Source organism: Vanacampus margaritifer, chromosome 20 (genome assembly GCF_051991255.1).
Source record: "Vanacampus margaritifer isolate UIUO_Vmar chromosome 20, RoL_Vmar_1.0, whole genome shotgun sequence".
NCBI classification, from domain to species: domain Eukaryota; kingdom Metazoa; phylum Chordata; class Actinopteri; order Syngnathiformes; family Syngnathidae; genus Vanacampus; species Vanacampus margaritifer.
The window spans coordinates 15682125-15702898 of record NC_135451.1 but is presented as its reverse complement, the minus strand read 5'-3'; the positions used below and the strand labels follow the sequence as shown (position 1 = coordinate 15702898).

Genomic DNA, 20774 nt, shown 5'->3' with positions numbered 1-20774 from the left:
TTGCTCACGCGCGTCTTGCCGAGGAAACTTGATTTGCCCCTCTCGAGGCCGCGTGTCACGTGACAGGAAGCGTGTCGGCTTGTGGCTTTTCCATCGGCGCGCCGCCTCTTTTACTCAAGCGTGACGTTGACGTCCTTGTTTTGAATGGACGGACGCTTTTTGTGCAGACGAACTGGCGGCGCAAAACGGTCGCGGGATCAAAGCTTGTAATTTTCAGCAGGCGGACGCGGAACGGCGCGCATCCCTCAAATAACAGGTCGGCCCGCGCCAGACCGGCCTGACAAAGGTCACGGAGTGCGCTCCAAAAAAAACCTCTTTGTCACAATCGCTATTTTGACACAATTAGTCTGATCTTGGTGTTTGGCTACGTCTTTTTCGTCTTTGTCCTTTTTTGTCTTTTCCTCCATCCAACATTTTCTTCTTCTTCTTCTATTTTGTCTTTTACTATTTTGTCATCTTCTATTTGGTCTTCTTCATCCTTTTTTGTATTCATCTTTTTTTTTTTGATATGTTTTTTAATAATGAAATAAAATCTAACAAACATGTTGGCATTAAACACAAATCGAAAAGAAATAGAATCTTTTTTTTCCATGTTTGTCTTGAGTCGCCAAGTTCTTTGTCTGCATCTTCCTCTTTTGTCCTCTTCATCAACGTTGTCTTTTGTCTGTCCTTCCTCTCATCCACATTTCCTTTGTTGTCCTTTGTCTCCCTTCATTTTTGTCTTCCTCCTCACCTGTTTTGTTGTCTTCTAAGTGATGTTTTTCTTTTTTGTCATCTTCCGTATGTGTACATTTGCTTCTTTGACTTTCTTCTTTTTTGTCTTCATCTTTGTTGTCTTTTTTTGTCCTTCCTTGTCTTTGTCCTTGTCTACCATAGCTTCTTCTTCTTCATCTTTCTTTGTTTTTGTCTTCTGCATTGTTTTAATCTGCATTTTTTTCTATCTCTTCATCTTCTTTTCTGTCTACTGTTGTTTTTTTTTTCTTCTTGCTCTTTTGTCTTCTTTGTGGTCTACCTGGCATGAGGTTCAAAAGTCGCCAGGAAGCAACGAAAAGATTGCGAGCCTCTTCAGATAAGTGCGATGGTCGGTGGATAAGTGAGGAGATGTTGGACGGAGGGAGAGCCCCCCAACACCCCCCCACCCCGCCACCCGCTCCCCTCCTTGGACGGACACGATCCAGGTTTAGTCATTAACAAGTGGGCGGTGCTTAAGCACCCTTGAAGCTTGCTGAAGAGCACAGCACCCCCCCTCCCCCACTCCCCCCTCATTAGGCCTTCTTTGCCTTCGCTCTTTGATGGGCTGTCAAATATTCATGTAGGGCCGGGGGGGGGGGGGCTTCACTATCCCCCCCCCCCCCCCAAGGGCCACTAAAGGTGTCTTTTGATTGCGATAGAAGCTGTGTGCGCAGCAGCCGCCACTCGTCTCCTAATTGGCTTTGCCTTTAACGAGGCTAATATACAACGTTTTAAACAACGTTGTAAACGGGCGCACTTGTGTCAGCACGCGCGTGTGCGTGTGCGCGCTCATCTCGTTTTTTTTCTCCAAATGCTTCTGTTAAGGCGTCACGTAACCCCCGGGATGCTGATGTTGCCACCTTGCAATGTCTCAAAGGTGGAAATACAAGCTACAAAAATAACATTTTTGAAAATGAAATGAAATAAAAAAACGACTCAGGGAAAGTTGCAGCTCGGCACGAGCGCTCGTCCTACTTTCACTTTTTATTGGGCCTGCCATCAATCAGTCAGTCAGGAATTGGGGCGTCTCCCTCTCGCCCCAGCAGCTGTCGCCTGCAGCTCGTCGTTCCCCTTTCACCCGACCGCTCGTCCCCGCGTGTCAAACGTGGCACCTTCCCAAAATGTTGGGGAACGCCGCCAGACCATATTTCAGCCGTCGTCCCGCCTCACCAAACGAGTCATTTTTAGACTTGAGAATATTATGACTCATTTTCCTAATTTGATTAACAATGCTAAAGACACGTAAGAATGTTTTTGTTGTTTTTCCATGTAACAGCCGCACTTGAAGTCCACATTTCAAAATCTTACTGATACTGACACTCATAACGGCAACGGCGTATAATTGTTCATCATTCATCCATAGCTCAGAAATGACGTCTGTTTTGCAGTTTGCTATTGTTTGAATGCAAAATGGAGGCTCATGCCAGCACTTGCGATCACGGGTCCCTCTGGTGCATTGCAACAACGCCATTAACAGAAAAGACCGTTAAAAAAAGGATGATTTTTGTGTTTTATGAAAAAGGCATGTTAAGCAATCAGAGAAAAAGTTCCAAAATGGAATTAACTTGCAAATAATTATGACCTACTTCTTGAATGATTGCCAATCATCCTATCCGTCAAATGAATTGATTTTCAAAAGCAACATTACATTATTACTGTTATTGATCCAATTATGTGAATATAAGCCATAATTTTTTTTTTATATATTTATATATATTTAAATTTTTCAGGATTTTTAGCAGCACTCTTCTGTGCTGTCTGACAAGACACTTTTTTTTTTCCACTTTACAGCTACTTTCAACTAAGTTTGGGCTTGGAGTTTGGGTTCAAGGTTCAGGCAGATGCGTTCGAGTCCAAAGCTCGTCATTTTATTGAGCCTAATCTGCAGCATTTATTGGAGGGGGCTCACTCGTTTGTCGGCAGATACGACAAAGCCACAAAGACGTCTGCAGGGGCTTCGGGTGGTAGCAGGTGTGCCGAGTAAAAGGGCCAATCTGACCGATTGCCGGTCACGTGTTGCCCATGTTATTGACACGCTATAGTGGCGTGAGTGTGTGTGGGTGGGTGGGCGTCGGAGGGACTCAGCCCCCCACACGACCCTTGAACTTGCGAAGTCCCGGCAGTGGGTTGGCCGGGCTGCCAAGTTCAGCGCGGTTAATGTTCAAGCCGTTTGATCCGTGCGTGGAAGCCGCATTCCGCGAATTCCTCGCCAGCCTTTTGGGAAGACTCGCAGCGGCCGCTAGTTTTTGCAGTCAACTCAAATTTGGATGGGAAAACAAAAGACAAAAAAGTTACTTTTGAGGAGAAATGTCTATTTTCAAGAAATATATTTTTTTGTTTTTATATCTATCTATCTATCTCTAAATAAATAAATGTCAATATTTTCAAGAAATACATTTTTTTTGCTAATAATCTAGATTTAAAAAAAAAGAATTATTTAAATTTTAACCCCCCCCCCAAAAAAAATGTTAGGAAAGAAATGTGTTGACATTTTCAAGAAAAAAAAAAATATATATATATATATATATATAGTCATACTTGAGATTTAAACAAAAACGTTTTTTGAGGAATTTGTCAACATATTCAAGAATTTGCATTTTTTTTGTGTGTGTGTGCATTTTTTTTAATAGTCATTTTTCACATTTCAACAAGTTTTTTTTTAGGACAGAAATTGTTTGGTATTTTCAAGAAATCGCAATTTAAAAAAATATATTGTTTTAAATATTGTTTTTAAAAAAAAAAGAATAGTCTTCAGATTTAATTTTTTTTCAAAGAAAAAGATACCCATGAAAAAGAAGAAAATGTCTGAGAGAAAATGTTTGTTTCTTAGAGGAAAAGTATCTTTTTTGGAATGTTGGAGCATTGGGTGCTGCTCCATAGTGTGTCAGCATCTCAAGGCAATCAATGATTAGCCCGTGGCGAGCTTCCACTTTTGGATGTTTCATCTTGTTCTTTTGCCCGCATTGCGGTCATGCTGACCTGCGCCACCCGCCCGGTACATCTCGCGCGTGGCAACATCACGGCAAAATGCCGCCGTTCAAAGCGCAAACTTTTCAAGCCAGGTAGAGTTGGCGCACGCCTCTGCCGCCCAGAAAGGAAGCGTTGCCCTCACATGTGACCTTTCCGGGCATCTGGCGCCGCCCTGCAGGTGACCAAATGCACTGCCACTTCCATTCTGGATGTTTACTGGAAAGGAAAAAGTCGTTTTCATTTAAAAATTTCATTTCTAAAATATTGCTTAAAAAGTTGCTTATTTTGAGGAGAAAACTATTTTCGAAAAAATCAATAAAAAAATATTTTTCAGGATTTATTGGCTTTTGACATTGGGAAAAAAAATCATATTTTTAAGATAAAACTCCTTCAGTTTTTATAGAATAAAAGTCCCGCCTAAATAAAAAATGAATAAAATAAAAATAAAATAAATAATAAAAAATAAAAAATCTTGTATTTAAATAAACAATATTTTTTTGTCAATAATTTTCAAAAAATATTTTTGAAGAAGTGTCATTAATTAAAAAAAAATAAAATTGTCAGGTGAAAAAAAGTTGTTTGTTGTGTAATCTTCCGTGAAGTTGCTTTTGAATGTGGCTCACGTGGAGCAATTTTCGAAGGAGCAGAATTGTGCCGCGCTGGCGTTTTACCGCCGCTTCGCGCGTGGACTCATTTGCTTAAAATGCAGGCCAGACGCTGAGCAGATGTCGGCAATTTGTGAATAATAGCGAGTGGGTGAAAGCGCTGATTGATTGCGTCCCGCCGGCTTTACGGCGGCTCCACTGTTGAAGGGTGATTAACTAATGGCCTAATCCCAGGTAAGAGTCACGTGCCGGCCGGCTGCCGTAACAATCACTCGGCTGACTTTCGATAGCGCAGGCGGCTTCTTTCACCGGGCAGATGGAGAGATTGAAGGGGTGGGGGGGGGGGGTTCAAAGGGGCTGCCCGCCCACTCCTCCTTTTCCGTTGGTAGACTTAAGAGAACAACTCGAGTTTTCTTTAATGACTCTTGATTGGTGATGGGGTTGCATGGAGCATGCAGCTTGAGTAGGGAGGACTTCTCTTTCCCCAGCCACTTCGTCCATCTTTTCGGGGGGTGGACGGGCCTCGAGGTGTTCCCAAGGTAGACGTAGTCACTCCAGTTTTTCCCGGGTTGGGGGACATGCCCATAACTCCTCACGGCCTCAGATTTGGAGGTGCTGAGTTTCATCCCAACCGCTTCACAATCAGCGAAGTGAGAGTTGGAGATGGTGACTTGATGAATCATCTAAAAAAAAAAGGCAGAGAAGTCAAACTGATGTCAACCGAACCGCCTCAAACTTCTGTCCATAAAGTTTATGAACAGAATCTGTGACAAAGGGCAGCCTTGAAGAAGTCCATCCCTGACTGGAAACAAATCCACCAATGCGGACCCGACTCTGACTTTGCCTTTACAGCAGAAATGGATTAAAGGCTGCCTTTCAAGTGTGGGAACGTCGGCAATATTTTTAGGAAGTGTGCAAAATTCCCAAAGGTTGCATTGCGCATTCCTGCTGGAGAGTAACCTAAGCGGGGGGGGGGGGGTGTTGTTGGGCGGGGAGTGCAGCGCTTTCCTTTTACTGCAGCTGCCTGCATTCTCACAGTAGCAATTTCAAGGACGCCAACATGAATTACACATAAGCGTCCGCTTTTGGTGAAATCCCTCCGCCTAATCCCGCAGCATCCCGGCCTTCCTTCTCTCTCTCTCTCTCTCCAAACAGACACACACACACACACTCACTCGATCCCCTTTTGTGGGCTGACGTGTGATTTTGCATGAGCAATAATTAGAAGGCTTGCGGATGAAAAGTTGACGAGATGCTTGAGTGGTGGCGGTGATGCTTCTCACACGGCACACTTTGCTTACACTTGCTCGTGTCCTCACCAAACATGCAGTGCTGCCTTGAGATACAAGTGATCCGATTTCAAAGTTTTTCTTGAATTACAAGTGACCCGACTTGCGAGTTATTCTTGACACTTGCTCGTGTCCTCACCAAACATGCAGTGCTGCCTTGAGATGCAAGTGATACGATTTCAAAGTTTTTCTTGAATTACAAGTGGCCCGACTTGCGAGTTTTTCTTGAGATACAAGTGACTTGACTTCCGAGTTCTTCTTGAGATATAAGTGACCCGATTTATGGGTGTTTCTTGAGATATAAGTGACTCAGTTTAAAAGTTTTTGTTGAGATATAAGTGACCCGACTTAAAGGTTCTTCTTGAGATAAAAGTGATGCAATTTAAAAGTTCTTCTTGAGATACAAGTGACTTGACTTACGAGTTCTTTGTGAGATACAAGTGAATCGATTCATGGGTGTTTCTTGAGATATAAGTGACTCAATTTAAAAGTTTTTCTTGAGATACAAGTGACCGAACTTTTAAATTTTCTTGAAATATATGTGACCCAATTTACGAGTTCTTCTTGAGATACAAGTGGACCAACTTAAGAGTGTTCTTGAGATATAAGTGAACCGACTTACAAGTTTTTCTTGAGATACAAGTGACTTGACTTACGAGTTCTTCTTGAGATACAAGTGACCCGATTTATGGGTGTTTCTTGAGATGTAAGTGACTCAGTTTAAAAGTTTTTGTTGAGATATAAGTGACCCGACTTAAAGGTTCTTCTTGAGATAAAAGTGATGCAATTTAAAAGTTCTTCTTGAGATAAAAGTGATGCAATTGAAAAGTTTTTCTTGAGATACAAGTGACTTGACTTACGAGTTCTTTGTGAGATACAAGTGAATCGATTCATGGGTGTTTCTTGAGATATAAGTGACTCAATTTAAAAGTTTTTCTTGAGATACAAGTGACCAAACTTTTACATTTTTTTTGGAAATATATGTGACCCAATTTACGAGTTCTTCTTGAGATACAAGTGGACCAACTTAAGAGTGTTCTTGAGATATAAGTGAAACGACTTACAAGTTTTTCTTGAGATACAAGTGACTTGACTTACGAGTTCTTCTTGAGATACAAGTGGCCCGATTTATGGGTGTTTCTTGAGATATAAGTGACTCAGTTTAAAAGTTTTTGTCGAGATATAAGTGACCCGACTTAAAGGTTCTTCTTGAGATAAAAGTGATGCAATTTAAAAGTTCTTCTTGAGATACAAGTGACTTGACTTACGAGTTCTTTGTGAGATACAAGTGAATCGATTCATGGGTGTTTCTTGAGATATAAGTGACTCAATTTAAAAGTTTTTCTTGAGATACAAGTGACCGAACTTTTAAATTTTCTTGAAATACATGTGACCCAATTTACGAGTTCTTCTTGAGATACAAGTGACCCGATTTATGGGTGTTTCTTGAGATGTAAGTGACTCAGTTTAAAAGTTTTTGTTGAGATATAAGTGACCCGACTTAAAGGTTCTTCTTGAGATAAAAGTGATGCGATTTAAAAGTTCTTCTTGAGATAAAAGTGATGCAATTGAAAAGTTCTTCTTGAGATACAAGTGACTTGACTTACGAGTTCTTTGTGAGATACAAGTGAATCGATTCATGGGTGTTTCTTGAGATATAAGTGACTCAATTTAAAAGTTTTTCTTGAGATACAAGTGACCGAACTTTTAAATTTTCTTGAAATATATGTGACCCAATTTACGAGTTCTTCTTGAGATACAAGTGGACCAACTTAAGAGTGTTCTTGAGATACAAGTGAACCGACTTACAAGTTTTTCTTGAGATACAAGTGACCCGACTTATATAACAGTACTTCCTGACAAATATTCTTTATCCTTTGTGACTAATTGATGATCTGAGAAAGTAATTGAGGTTTTACAGCATTATGACAAACATGCAGTGCTGCCTTGAGATACAAGTGATCCGATTTCAAAGTTTTTCTTGAATTACAAGTGACCCGACTTGCGAGTTATTCTTGACACTTGCTCGTGTCCTCACCAAACATGCAGTGCTGCCTTGAGATGCAAGTGATACGATTTCAAAGTTTTTCTTGAATTACAAGTGGCCCGACTTGCGAGTTTTTCTTGAGATACAAGTGACTTGACTTCCGAGTTCTTCTTGAGATATAAGTGACCCGATTTATGGGTGTTTCTTGAGATATAAGTGACTCAGTTTAAAAGTTTTTGTTGAGATATAAGTGACCCGACTTAAAGGTTCTTCTTGAGATAAAAGTGATGCAATTTAAAAGTTCTTCTTGAGATACAAGTGACTTGACTTACGAGTTCTTTGTGAGATACAAGTGAATCGATTCATGGGTGTTTCTTGAGATATAAGTGACTCAATTTAAAAGTTTTTCTTGAGATACAAGTGACCGAACTTTTAAATTTTCTTGAAATATATGTGACCCAATTTACGAGTTCTTCTTGAGATACAAGTGGACCAACTTAAGAGTGTTCTTGAGATATAAGTGAACCGACTTACAAGTTTTTCTTGAGATACAAGTGACTTGACTTACGAGTTCTTCTTGAGATACAAGTGACCCGATTTATGGGTGTTTCTTGAGATGTAAGTGACTCAGTTTAAAAGTTTTTGTTGAGATATAAGTGACCCGACTTAAAGGTTCTTCTTGAGATAAAAGTGATGCAATTTAAAAGTTCTTCTTGAGATAAAAGTGATGCAATTGAAAAGTTTTTCTTGAGATACAAGTGACTTGACTTACGAGTTCTTTGTGAGATACAAGTGAATCGATTCATGGGTGTTTCTTGAGATATAAGTGACTCAATTTAAAAGTTTTTCTTGAGATACAAGTGACCAAACTTTTACATTTTTTTTGGAAATATATGTGACCCAATTTACGAGTTCTTCTTGAGATACAAGTGGACCAACTTAAGAGTGTTCTTGAGATATAAGTGAAACGACTTACAAGTTTTTCTTGAGATACAAGTGACTTGACTTACGAGTTCTTCTTGAGATACAAGTGGCCCGATTTATGGGTGTTTCTTGAGATATAAGTGACTCAGTTTAAAAGTTTTTGTCGAGATATAAGTGACCCGACTTAAAGGTTCTTCTTGAGATAAAAGTGATGCAATTTAAAAGTTCTTCTTGAGATACAAGTGACTTGACTTACGAGTTCTTTGTGAGATACAAGTGAATCGATTCATGGGTGTTTCTTGAGATATAAGTGACTCAATTTAAAAGTTTTTCTTGAGATACAAGTGACCGAACTTTTAAATTTTCTTGAAATACATGTGACCCAATTTACGAGTTCTTCTTGAGATACAAGTGACCCGATTTATGGGTGTTTCTTGAGATGTAAGTGACTCAGTTTAAAAGTTTTTGTTGAGATATAAGTGACCCGACTTAAAGGTTCTTCTTGAGATAAAAGTGATGCGATTTAAAAGTTCTTCTTGAGATAAAAGTGATGCAATTGAAAAGTTCTTCTTGAGATACAAGTGACTTGACTTACGAGTTCTTTGTGAGATACAAGTGAATCGATTCATGGGTGTTTCTTGAGATATAAGTGACTCAATTTAAAAGTTTTTCTTGAGATACAAGTGACCGAACTTTTAAATTTTCTTGAAATATATGTGACCCAATTTACGAGTTCTTCTTGAGATACAAGTGGACCAACTTAAGAGTGTTCTTGAGATACAAGTGAACCGACTTACAAGTTTTTCTTGAGATACAAGTGACCCGACTTATATAACAGTACTTCCTGACAAATATTCTTTATCCTTTGTGACTAATTGATGATCTGAGAAAGTAATTGAGGTTTTACAGCATTATGACTCCCACTTGAGTTCTAGAGCAGGACACGCCGTGCAGTGATATGATTGGCTGTTGTATCCAGGCAGGACTGCGTTACTCTCGTCGTGGATTGGTTGAAAATGTTACGTGCTGCAGCTCATAAGTCGATGAAATTCAAACGAGGCAACATCATTTCTTACTTTGCACCGGGGATGAAAGCATCAACCCTCTGTAAGGTGGAAAGATCAACATTAGGCTGGTCATGTGCGTGCGTGCGTGCGTGTATGTGTGTGAACACGCTCCATCTTCATCCCCTTCTCCCACAAGGCCTTTTTTTTTTCTCTCTTCTTTTTTTCTTGTGCCGGCGTGTTATCAGGCCCGACGAGTCAGGGCCACACGTGCCGCCTCCTGACACTGACCGCTCGCGGGTCATTGAAATGCAAACACGGGACACACGAAACCAAACCCGGCAAATATTTGGCCAAGAGAGGCGAGGCGCCGTGTTTACGGCCGACCGGACGGACGGACGGAAGGAAGGAAGGAGGGAAGGAAGGATGGATGGAGGTCAGGGTGCGAGGCCGGGCCCGGGCGCTGCTTGTGAGCATCAAATGAAGAAGGAGGCAATGTGGCGTGATGGAAGATTTGACGTGCGAGGTCATGTGACATCTGCCGCTGATCCCACCTGAAGGCCGCATGTGAAATCAACACTTCTACTTTGCCGGTGAGCCTTCCTGCTCCTTCTGCCTACCAACAACTGCACACAAAAGAAAAGAAAAAAAATCCCCCCCCCGTCCTCCGCCCTTTCCTTTCTCGACTTGTTGTTAGCACATGTCAGAGTGAAAGTGGAGGTTGGTCTAAATGCAAATGAATGAAAGCAGACAATATGATTCATCATCATCTTCATCATCATCATCATCAGCTGGGAAATCGTCGATAGATTCCACTTTTGTCCTTCTTGTGACTTTTGTAGCCGCGTGTCGTCACCGTTTGTTTGCTCTTTGTTTTATGGAGCGCGATGACTCAGTTGTCCCCCGACCACCGCTACTGTCCGAGCGTGCCGTCTCGGTTACCACAGCAACCTGTAACCCCCCCCCCCTCTCCTCCTCCTCCTCAGGACCGCAGCTGCATGCAAACGGACGCCCACACGTGCTTGTCGTCCGTTGTGTAAAATTCACATTACGGCAATTACATAAATTGGACTTTCCAATTATGTGTGTGTGTGGGGGGGGGGGTTCTAGTCTAGTAGTTTGTTTATTAGTTTGTTAGTTCATTTTCAATCATTTTGTTGGCTTGTTAGTTTGTTCGTAAGTTCTTATTGTGTTGGTTAATAAATCATTAGTTTGTTCACTGGCTATTATTTACTTTGTTGGTTTGCTAATTAATGCTTTGGTTAATTTGTTCATTTGTTAGGTCAATAGTTATTGTTTGTGAATTTATTATTTGTTCATTGGTAGTTTGGTGGTTCGCTAGGAAGTAGCTTATTGGCTTTAAAAAAAAATAAAAAATACTTACTTTGTTTGTTTATTTATTTTTAGCTAGTCAGTTAAATTGTTCATTAACCAATTTGTTTTCTTGATATTTTTTTATTTGCTCCCAAAAACATACATTAAATACGTTCTATTTTAATTGCCATGCTCCCAAAGACGTATTTATACTTAAAAAAAAAAAAAAAAGTGTTTCATGCTAGAGCATACAGAAAGCTTTGATGCAGTCTCTGAACTGAAGAGAATGCTTGAAGCAATGGTGGTTATTACAAAAACGGCCAGCAGGTGGCAGCAGAGTATAAGAGATCAACCAGGGCCATGTTGCAAAAAGCTCTTTCCCCCCACTGTTTTAAACAGATTTGTGAATAATGATAAAACTTAGCTATGTTCTAATGCTAATTGATGCAAAACAGAAACAGATAGAAATATACTTTTTTTCCTGGTGAAAGAAGATACTCTAATCTTTCTTTTGGTAGGTTCCATGTTTTTTTTTATAGCAATAGAACACAATATTCTGTGGGCCTTGCAAAATCAGTCAAAATCCAGTAAAACAGCTGGGAGCAAAGGGGGTTGCTTCTGCGAGTGAATGAGTTAAATGGGTAGTTAGCAGTTAGCGCCGCTGGAATTTCCTGCTGCCCGACCCGATGAAAAGTGCAAAACGCCTCGACGTTTAATGAGGTGAAAACCGCCGCTCGATTGGTCTCGAGCCGGCGAGCGAGAAATTGTCCGGGAAGACCGATCGCCGTTGCGCCAGATTAAAGCGTCGTTAGTCATTCCGGCTAATGTTTGAACTGGTTTGCCAGGAGCCGCGCCAGGCGAGACGCTCGCTCCCGGGTCGCACTGGGCCGGCCGGCGGCAAAGCTTAGCGACACCCTCCAGACGGAGGGCTGGGGAGCAGGTGGGCGTCAGCTGGCCGCCGTACATCAACACGCTAACAGCAGACACTTGGAAAAAAGGGCCAAAAGAAAATGTCAATAAATGACGAAGGAGCTCAAAAAAATAAAAAAGCGATGGAAATAAGCCGGAGTCACAATGGAGTCAGCTGCTGGAATCAAACAGCTGCTGCCAAGAACAGAGCGGGAGAGACAAAGCGGGTTCTGTTTGGACTGGTTCTGAGCCAAAATTGGGGCGGGGGGGGGGGGGGGTGTTAGGGGGCATGGACGCCGTCCAACGGTTACGTAACGCCCCTCAGGTACGTTCTCCACTCCCAAACAATGACGCTTGTGTCGAGGCCACGGTGTGAAGCGCCACGCCATCGCCACCAGTCCAGTCCACAATCGAGGACTTTTGCTGGGATTGGTCGCAGTTGCTCATGGGTGACTGTGACCAATCACAGACTTCTTAGCGGAAGGTGTAGACGTGTGAGTGACGACGTGTTTCATTAACTGCTGAGCAAGATTTGATCTGTGGGTTTTTCCCCGTCCAAAAAGGCACCGCTGGGATTCGAACCCAGGATCTCCTGTTTACTAGACAGGCGCTTTAACCAACTAAGCCACGGCGCCGTGTGCCACTCGCTCACGATTTCCTCCATGAACTCTGCACCATTTGGCCTCCTTCCATCCTCCCCCGCCTGCTCCCTCTCGTGGCGTCCAAAGGTCACGTTTGGGAAGAACGGCGCCGCAGAAGCCGCTCACTTGTCGTCGGCGACTGGAAGCGCTTTTAGTTTGAATTTGCATTTCCTGACACTCCATCCAGTCCCGTGGAAGCCACTTTTCCCGTGGAAGCCACTTTTCCCATTTACGAGCCGCGCTGTTACATAACAGACACTTTGCGAGTCCTCGCGCTGCGTATTATTAGCCACAGTATTGCGAGGCCGAGGGGACCTCAAACATTTCCCTGAGGAACTCCACTCAAAATGTGTGACTTGGGCATCGTCACGTACTTCGCATTCCAGCCTGGACAAACGAATTGTGACACCCCTGATGATGGAGTGCTTGTCTGTTTCTTTGAGCAATCCCGTCACAGTTGCTTGATTGATTGGTCGCTTAGTTAGCCATTTGCTCAATTGGTTAGTTGCTTGGTTAGTATGTTGCTTGCTAGCTCCGATTGCTTGGTTACTTGGTTGATTGTTCTTTTTTTAAGTTAGTTAGTTAGTGGTTTCTTGTTAGTTGTTTTGTTTTTTAGCCGGCTTTGTTGGGCTATTTGCTTGGTTGGTTAGCATGTTTATTTAGTTATTTCTGTTAGTTATTTGGTTAGTTAGTCTGTAGGTTGCTTGGTTGGTTCTTTAGCTGTTTGGTTGGTTAGTTGGTCGATTGGTAGGCTACTTGGTTGATCATTTGTTTAATTGGTTGGTTATTTAGTTTTATTAGATCATTGGTTGGTTGGTTGGTTGGTTAGAGCTTGCTTAGTTGGGTGGTTAGTTGCTTGCTGCTTGGTGAGTTTGATAGTTTATTATTATTGTTTAGTTGGTTATTTGGTTGGTTGGTTACTTCAGTGGTTGGTAAGTAGGTAGTTTGGTTTAGGGTTATTTGGTTGGTTAGTCATTTGTTTTTGTATTAATTATAGATAGTTATTTGGTTGGGTATTAATTTGGTTGGTCATTAATTCATGAATTAGACTTTCGCTAATGTCAGCTTCTTTTGTTTTTTCACGTTTGTGAATCTTCAGTGGATGTCGCAGTCGCCTGAAAAAAAAAGAAGAAGAAAAAAAGAGCGCAACCTCCCAACAATCTGCGGATTTATGCCCCAAATGACGGACATGCCCCAACTTGTTCCTAATTGGGAAGGCGAGGGAAGGGGCGGGGCTCGGGTCGGCAGCGAGCTTGCCGAGAAGACGAAAACAAAATGTTGCTTTTAATTTCCGCGAGGACGTTTAAGGCTGCTTAATGAACCGCCCGAGCGTGCTGCAGCTCTGCAAAACGGGAAGCTCGTTAGCGCGATCGGCACTTCGGCGTCCTGACTCGGCAGAATCCGGAAAACTGGAGCGGCAAATCAAGTCGTGTGGCAAGAAAAGTAAATACGAGCAAGATGCTGAAAAGTTGCCGGAAATGAAAGTTGAGCAGATGCATGACCCGGAAAAGCTTCACCTCGCCCGGCGTCTTTGTTCCCGCGCACTCCTCGACATCAGCGCGAATCTGTTGGGAGGCTAATCTGCCTCGACCCACCAGCTGCTCTCTTGGCACCGGCAGGTGCCAACATTCCCGTTGCCGTGGCGACCGGCAGCCGCAGAAGGGCCTGGCGCCCGGCCTGTGCCTGGGCCCGGGCCTGGCGTGTGCCCGCCTGAACCTGAGTATTATTAGAAAGCGGGCGCTGGCGGCCCGCCGGTGGTGAGCTGCCGCCGCCAGCTGTGTCGCCGGCAGCCCGTTAAGTGGATTTTGGCCAGCTTTTTTCTTGTTCTTAGACAAAGTGGACAAGAGGCTCGGACCAAAGTCACTTCAGACTTTTGTCTCGTGGGCCGCAATCACGCACAAAGGCTGCTTGGCATCCTGCTTCTGCAGCGTTCCGTCTTACTGGAATGGAACCGACATGGCGGCGCTAGACACAAACAAAGGAAATTTTACCAAAATGCGTTTTGGTTTGTATTTTACAAATAAAAAAAAAAAAACATAAATCAAGAGCGGATTTCCGTGATGTCAGACCTTAGTCACTTGTTGCTATAGGCTAGTGACAATTATTTAATTTTTTTAAATTATTGATCATTTCTTAAATGTATTTAAATGACACGTTTTATTTATTTATTATTTATAGGGGTATTATTTTAATAATAATAATATTTTTTGGGAATAAAAATTTTCATTATATTTGACTATTTTGTAACATTTAATAAATAAAACATTTAAATAAAAATAACTATGCCTTGATGCAAAGTCCCTCTTGTCGCTCTCGTCAAAACTCACGGAAGCGTCGCCGCGCGTCACGCGCTCGTCGCGGAAACTGATGTGGTCTGGTTGCCGCGGAAACCAGGTGAGAGCACATGCGGCTGGATGACGCGCTTCGTTCCGTGACGTGTGGCGACAGGAGAGGCGAGGGGCCCCTGACGGGGGGTGGGGGTTTGACAATGCTGACATCATCAAAGGCAGGGAAAGTTGCTCAATAACAACATTTAGTGTGTGCAAATCTTGTGCTATGCTAACATTTGTTCACATGTATTGATATATCTCTACCAGCTTTGAAAATGGGACCCTTCCCCACTTTTCAAATCATTTTGATGCTAATCTTCATGGCCATCATCTATTCTTTGAACCTTTTCCCGCCATTCATGCGCATTCCAGGCCCGACGGGAGCTGTCACGGTGCGCCTCGGCGTCCCGACACTGTCCCATTCGATGTCCGCTCGGTGACAAAACAATGCCCCCCCTCCTCCGGTTGCTCCGATTCTCCTTGGCTGTGGAAGGGGTCTCGGGCTCATAGGTCAGGCCCTACTAACAGGCGCAGTGACGGGACGCGGAGGCCCGGCGGGACAATGGGATGAAAGCGGCTTTGGCGAGTTGTGAGGAAGTGATGACGGCGCGCGATGACAGACGCTTAATGGAGTTTCCAGGCGGGAGGTGCGCTCCATTCATGGACGGGGATGCGTTGCTTCAACGGGGGGCACAACCCCCCCCCCCCCCCCTCCGCAAACACCGCGCTGGAATCTGAGGTCGGACGAGTCAAACGATTTTGTCTGTGCAGGCTTCCCTAAGTGTCCCCACGTTGATGAATGGACTCTGGCATTGAGGGGATGTGAAAGAGGCGCATAATTAACATGCTTCTTCTTTTTGTGTCACAAGAAATTCTTTCAAGGAAGTGCTGATGCTCATTAAAGTCAAATGAAAGGATGGGCTCAGTCTTCAATGATGGAATATTATTCTTCATTATGTTGAATGGCTTTGCTTGAATTGTCCGTAAGGATAGATTTTATTTGCGCTAGCATGTTAACGAGCTAGCTTAGCTGCTTATGGGCTTCAACTGTATAGGAAACGATGCGTTCCTCATATAAATCTCAACGGCAGCAACAGTTTGTGCTGCCGGTCACAGGGTCACATGCTAAAATGCTAATCCCTAGCGAAAAGAAGATGATTCAATGTCACTCACGTCTTCTATCCCACATACACAAACAAAACAAAAAAACATGCAAGTCTGTCTCTGGTTTAGTTTATTTGAGCTAATCTTAGCATGCTAAGCTAAGCTTAACATAGTATGTTGCTACCTGACTAATGTGTTCCAACATTCACAAAAACAACCAAATAATTGTAGTGTCTGTTAAACAATTTTTTAATCCCCGAGTAAAACAAAAAACAATGTTGTGTGCGTCTGTTTTTGGATTAGTGTCGAGGCTTGTCCTAGGAGTTCGATTCCGAGGCCGTGCGGTTCTTTCCTGCAGGTCCTTCCCTCTCTCACCCATTTGCTGTCAATTCTTCAGCTGTTTTCTATACACGGTGATTTATTTTTTGTATCTTAGCTTAGTTGACGTTTTTACTCTTTTACCAACAAAAACAATTGACGTTAAGGACACGCCCACTGTGTACCGCCAATAACGGCAGTTGACGTCAACTACGTTATTTTTTTCTTTTCTTTTTTCCTGGAGAGCTCAGTATTGTTCATTCGGTAATTTTACTGATTTGACATGTCATCATCATTGCTCCCCTTTTTTTTTTTTTTACGGAATTTTTTTCTAATGAAAGAATGGAATGCCTCCATGTTTATGTAGTCATAGCACACCATATTCAGTTTTCCTTGATAGACGAGTTAAAATGCTCGAAATCGGCCGTTGTTTGTTGTATAACATTTGGCAGTACAATAGTTCGTATCTTGCTACGTGCTGTAGTATCTTAGCTTAGCATAAGAGCGCACACAGCTAGTTGGGCTAAGGTCCTCCGTTGAACACGATTCATCTTTAAGTTCCTTTGTTGCCTTCATGAAGTTTCTATTGTGTCGCGTGCAGCGCAGCGTCGCTAATTTGATTTTCCCGCCGGCAATCGCCGCCACCATCGCTCGCGGTGGTGCCGTAATTAAAGCGGACTGACGGGACAATTAGTCAGCTTCGATTTGCAGGGACGGCACGGCACTTATCCTCACCTTTGAACCCTCTGGGACACCGTGACACAGCGGCGACCCCCGCTTGGCTCGCTCATTAGCGCTTGGATTTTTAGGATAGGGTCGAATGTGCAATTCAATGTTACGTATCATTTTTTTATTTTTTTATTATTATGCTTTTTAAAAGAGTTACTGTCACAGCGATTTACAAGAAGAAACACTGGTATAATTTTTGGGATTCGAACCCCTGCCTTGTTTTTTGATTAGCACTTAGCCTACTTGCTACTGCAAACGTACGTGGAGAGCAAAATTATTTTTGAAGGTGCTACTACGTTTGTAATAGTATACATTGCGACTATGTATAGCAGTGAAGTGAATGGTCAGCAACAAAAGTCAATGGCGTTGGATTATAGCAAAAATAACACAAGGCAGTAAAAAATTGTCTCTAGAAAAGCACTTAGCGACATACATGAGTAAAAACATCCAAACCGTACTTTGTATAGCATGCGTACTATATATACACAGATAGAAAGAATGTCAACAATCGTCAGCAGTGTTGCAAGTAGCGACGGTCTTCGAGACCGCTCCAAAAAAAAAAAAAAAAAAGTCTCCTGGGAGGACTTTGAGGAAGCAGGAAATACCTTTTTTCCCCACCTCAACATGTGCACGTTCAAGTCGCGTGAAGAAATATTTCCACCCTCCCCGAAATAATCTTTTGTGGCTGATGACGAGCGGCGCGCAACAACGCCGGCAACAGTCGCTCATCTTGTCGGCACGAATAAAGTGCCAGTCAAGGATTTGTTTTTTTTTCTTTCTTCCCGATTTTGGTGTCGCGAGGGCCGCGCCCCAACATAAACACGCCCTGCACGTTTATTTTTTTTTTTGCGAATACTCATTCTCATCCATGGGCCGTTTCCATAAGAAAACACGGTAAAAATCCACCCCGCAAAATGTGAAAACACAGGAGAGACTTTGTGGTTGAACGAAAGAATGAGCGTATCGCTTGGGTGTAACCGTGCCCTGAAAATCACAATTGGGTACAATCGTCCTCCCAAGTGTGGTACGAATGTCACAAGTTGTGTGCCGGCTCCCTCTAGTGGCACATGAACGAATCTAAAAACTGTTTTGTTGTATTGTAAGACCGACAGACGGATATACTGCACAACTCACTAATATTAGTTCTATGCAGAGGACAAAGAATACATGAGTAGTTTACAAAAAAATGACACTAATACACTAAAAATACTTTTACTTGGGTCAAAAAATTGGGTCATTTTGTATAAAACAACGCAGAAAATTGGGTCAAATTGACCCATTTTTGATGCATTACTTTTGACCCAACTGTTTTTAGAGCGTCCATCCTGTTGTTAAAAAGCCAAACGTGCTGTCCCAAGAATGCCCAACAAAGTCTTTGATGGGGCCTTGTCGCCGGGTCGAATATGTTCCCCTGCGGCCCCACCGCCGCGGTTAGCCTAGCGGGGCCCGCGTGATCCTCGGTGATCCCGCGCCATGCGCGGGCCTGACAGCCGATGGCGGCGCGAGCTAATCTCGTTAGGGATTTTCAAAAGTGCTGCGTCCACGGCGATGTGCAGATAACCGACGCTGCTCGGGGGCCTTTTGTGTGCAACGTTTCAAGAGGGGGGGGGGGGGGCAAACGGGCCCCCATGCGGTGATGTCATTCCGGTTGTCAGCAAGCGAGGGGACGGGACGTCCTGTGACCGTCACTGAGGTTCGTCCAGGCTTGAACCTGCTGACCTCCGGAGGGCTTCCGCACACACCGGCCAAAAATATTTACAATATAAAATGTTTTTTATTGAACATTAAAAAAAAAAAAACGGATATCTTGAAATACGATGACCTGATTGTAGCAGTAGGACAGGACGTCGTGTGACCGGCAGCAAGGCTTTAACCCAATAACCCCACCCCATTTTTTTGGGAGTGGCCTCCGTGTGGCGTTACGCGAAATCCGAGTGGTGCAAATCTGATCTTCATAACCATAAATAGCTTTTATCTGCACATGGGAGCCCGCCATGCCAAACGCATGTACATGTGCTTGCCGTGCATCTCAAACATGCATGTGGCCAAGCTGGCCACAATCCGTTCTTCAGAACGAGCGTCGCACGCTGTCGAAAAAGCGAGCTGGCCTTTTCGGGCCCCCAGGAAAGTGACAGTGACACCTTCTTAAATCGACGCCTGCTTAAAATAATCGCCTATGTCATTTTTTTCAGATTTTTCAGGAAACTAAAAAAATTGAACCATTTGCATCATGAGGAAATGATTTAGGCAAAAAAAAAATTTGCAAAAAAAAAAAAAAAAAAAGATGTAGTCAATCATTTTAAGAGGGTGACGAAATTCTTGCCAAAGCGTGGAAGTGCTCATGTTCAGTAAACATTTTGGACTGGCGAGTACATTGGAACGTATTGGCAAATACGTTCGAACGTACTTATCACTTTGACTGCCAAAAACGTTAAATAACGTTTAGTAAAATCCTATGGAGGAGTGCCAAGGACGTTAAAAGACGTTTTTTTTTCAAAACAGAGGTGAAACTAACCATTTTCTATTGTTGATTACTGAAGAACGGAATAAGGTAGAAACAAACTTTTTTTTCTGATGAAAGATGAGAGTCCAATCTTTCATTTGGTAGTATGTGTGTTTCCATAGTCCAAAGACATAATTTTCTGTGGACCTTGAAAGATCAGTCAAAAATGCTTAAATCGGCTGGCACCCACGGCATCCCTTTTCTTAAAACGTCTGGCAGTCAAAGAGTTAAAGGCTAAATGCTAAAAACATAGCATTTTTTCCCATAATGCCACATGGTATGCACATGCTCAAGTCGAGGCATTATGGGGGGAAAAAAAATGCTTTTTATGTTTTTAGCATTTAGCCTACAAGTTCAAAAATATTTGCAAACTTGTTCACGTTTGCAAATAGGTTCAAACCACTTTGGCCACCAAGTTGACACCTTACACCTGCTTTCACATTAGCATCCTGCCTTTGCAGGTATTTATGGAAGGACATGCGATTCCCCACCCACCCCCCACACCCCCTCCCCCTTGAAAACGTGCCATCCCTCGTGGTGTCCCGTTTAAGCGGCACGCCCGTAAATCAACACGTAATGTATGACAAGACCGACCCGGGGACAAACGGGCGTCCTGCTGACGACTTGCTGCTATGTTGACATTTGCAGGAATACAGAACAAGGACTGTTCAAATCTAACTTTATTATTATTATTTATTTATTTTATGTTCCTTATTATTTGTTATTTTTTATTTTTTATATTATTTATTATTACATTAATATATGTTATATTTTGTATTTATTTTTTTATATTATTTACTATTATATTAATATGTTATATTTAGTATTTATTTATTATATTATTTATTTCATATCTATCATTTATTTATTATATTATAATATTATCAATATTGCAGTATTACTCTGCTCTGTTTAAAAAAATTAAATAATGCTTCAGTCATCAATTCCGGTATGCGCAATAGTGCTATTCAAGTATCAATATTTTTGTACGGACACCATTTTGCCAAAAAGGCCGTTTGATTGGATGAGCGGCAAAAGTGCCGTTCAAGTGGCCCAAAAAAGAGTTCGCCGAGCGATTGAAGCCAAAGCGTGTGGCCTGCTTTCTGCTCGCCACACGCACATCAAACGAATTCATGCTCTCGGCGACCTTCGAGGCCTCCCAGGAAGACCAAAAAAGAAAAGCTGACATGAGATTTGGCAATAAATCGCCCGCTTGGGAACTTTTCAGCCTCCCAAGTGTGAAGAAAAGACAAACATGAAGATTCGAATGGTCTCGACATGAAACGCTGTCTTTCTTTTTTTTTTTCCCACGATCTGATGCTGGATTTGAACTCGACCTTGAACACACACACAAGGACTTTGTTTTTTCTCTCTCTCTCTCCTCCATTTTATTAGAGGAGCCCTTGAAGAGTTGA

The 20774-nt window shown here is 42.6% G+C and overlaps 1 non-coding gene across 1 annotated transcript; it reads right to left on the bottom strand.

Annotated features, from left to right (window-relative positions):
- Positions 1–12295: 12295 nt before the first annotated feature.
- Positions 12296–12369, bottom strand: trnat-agu (transfer RNA threonine (anticodon AGU)). Its single transcript has one exon. It is a non-coding gene; the product is annotated as a tRNA-Thr (tRNA).
- Positions 12370–20774: the final 8405 nt, after the last annotated feature.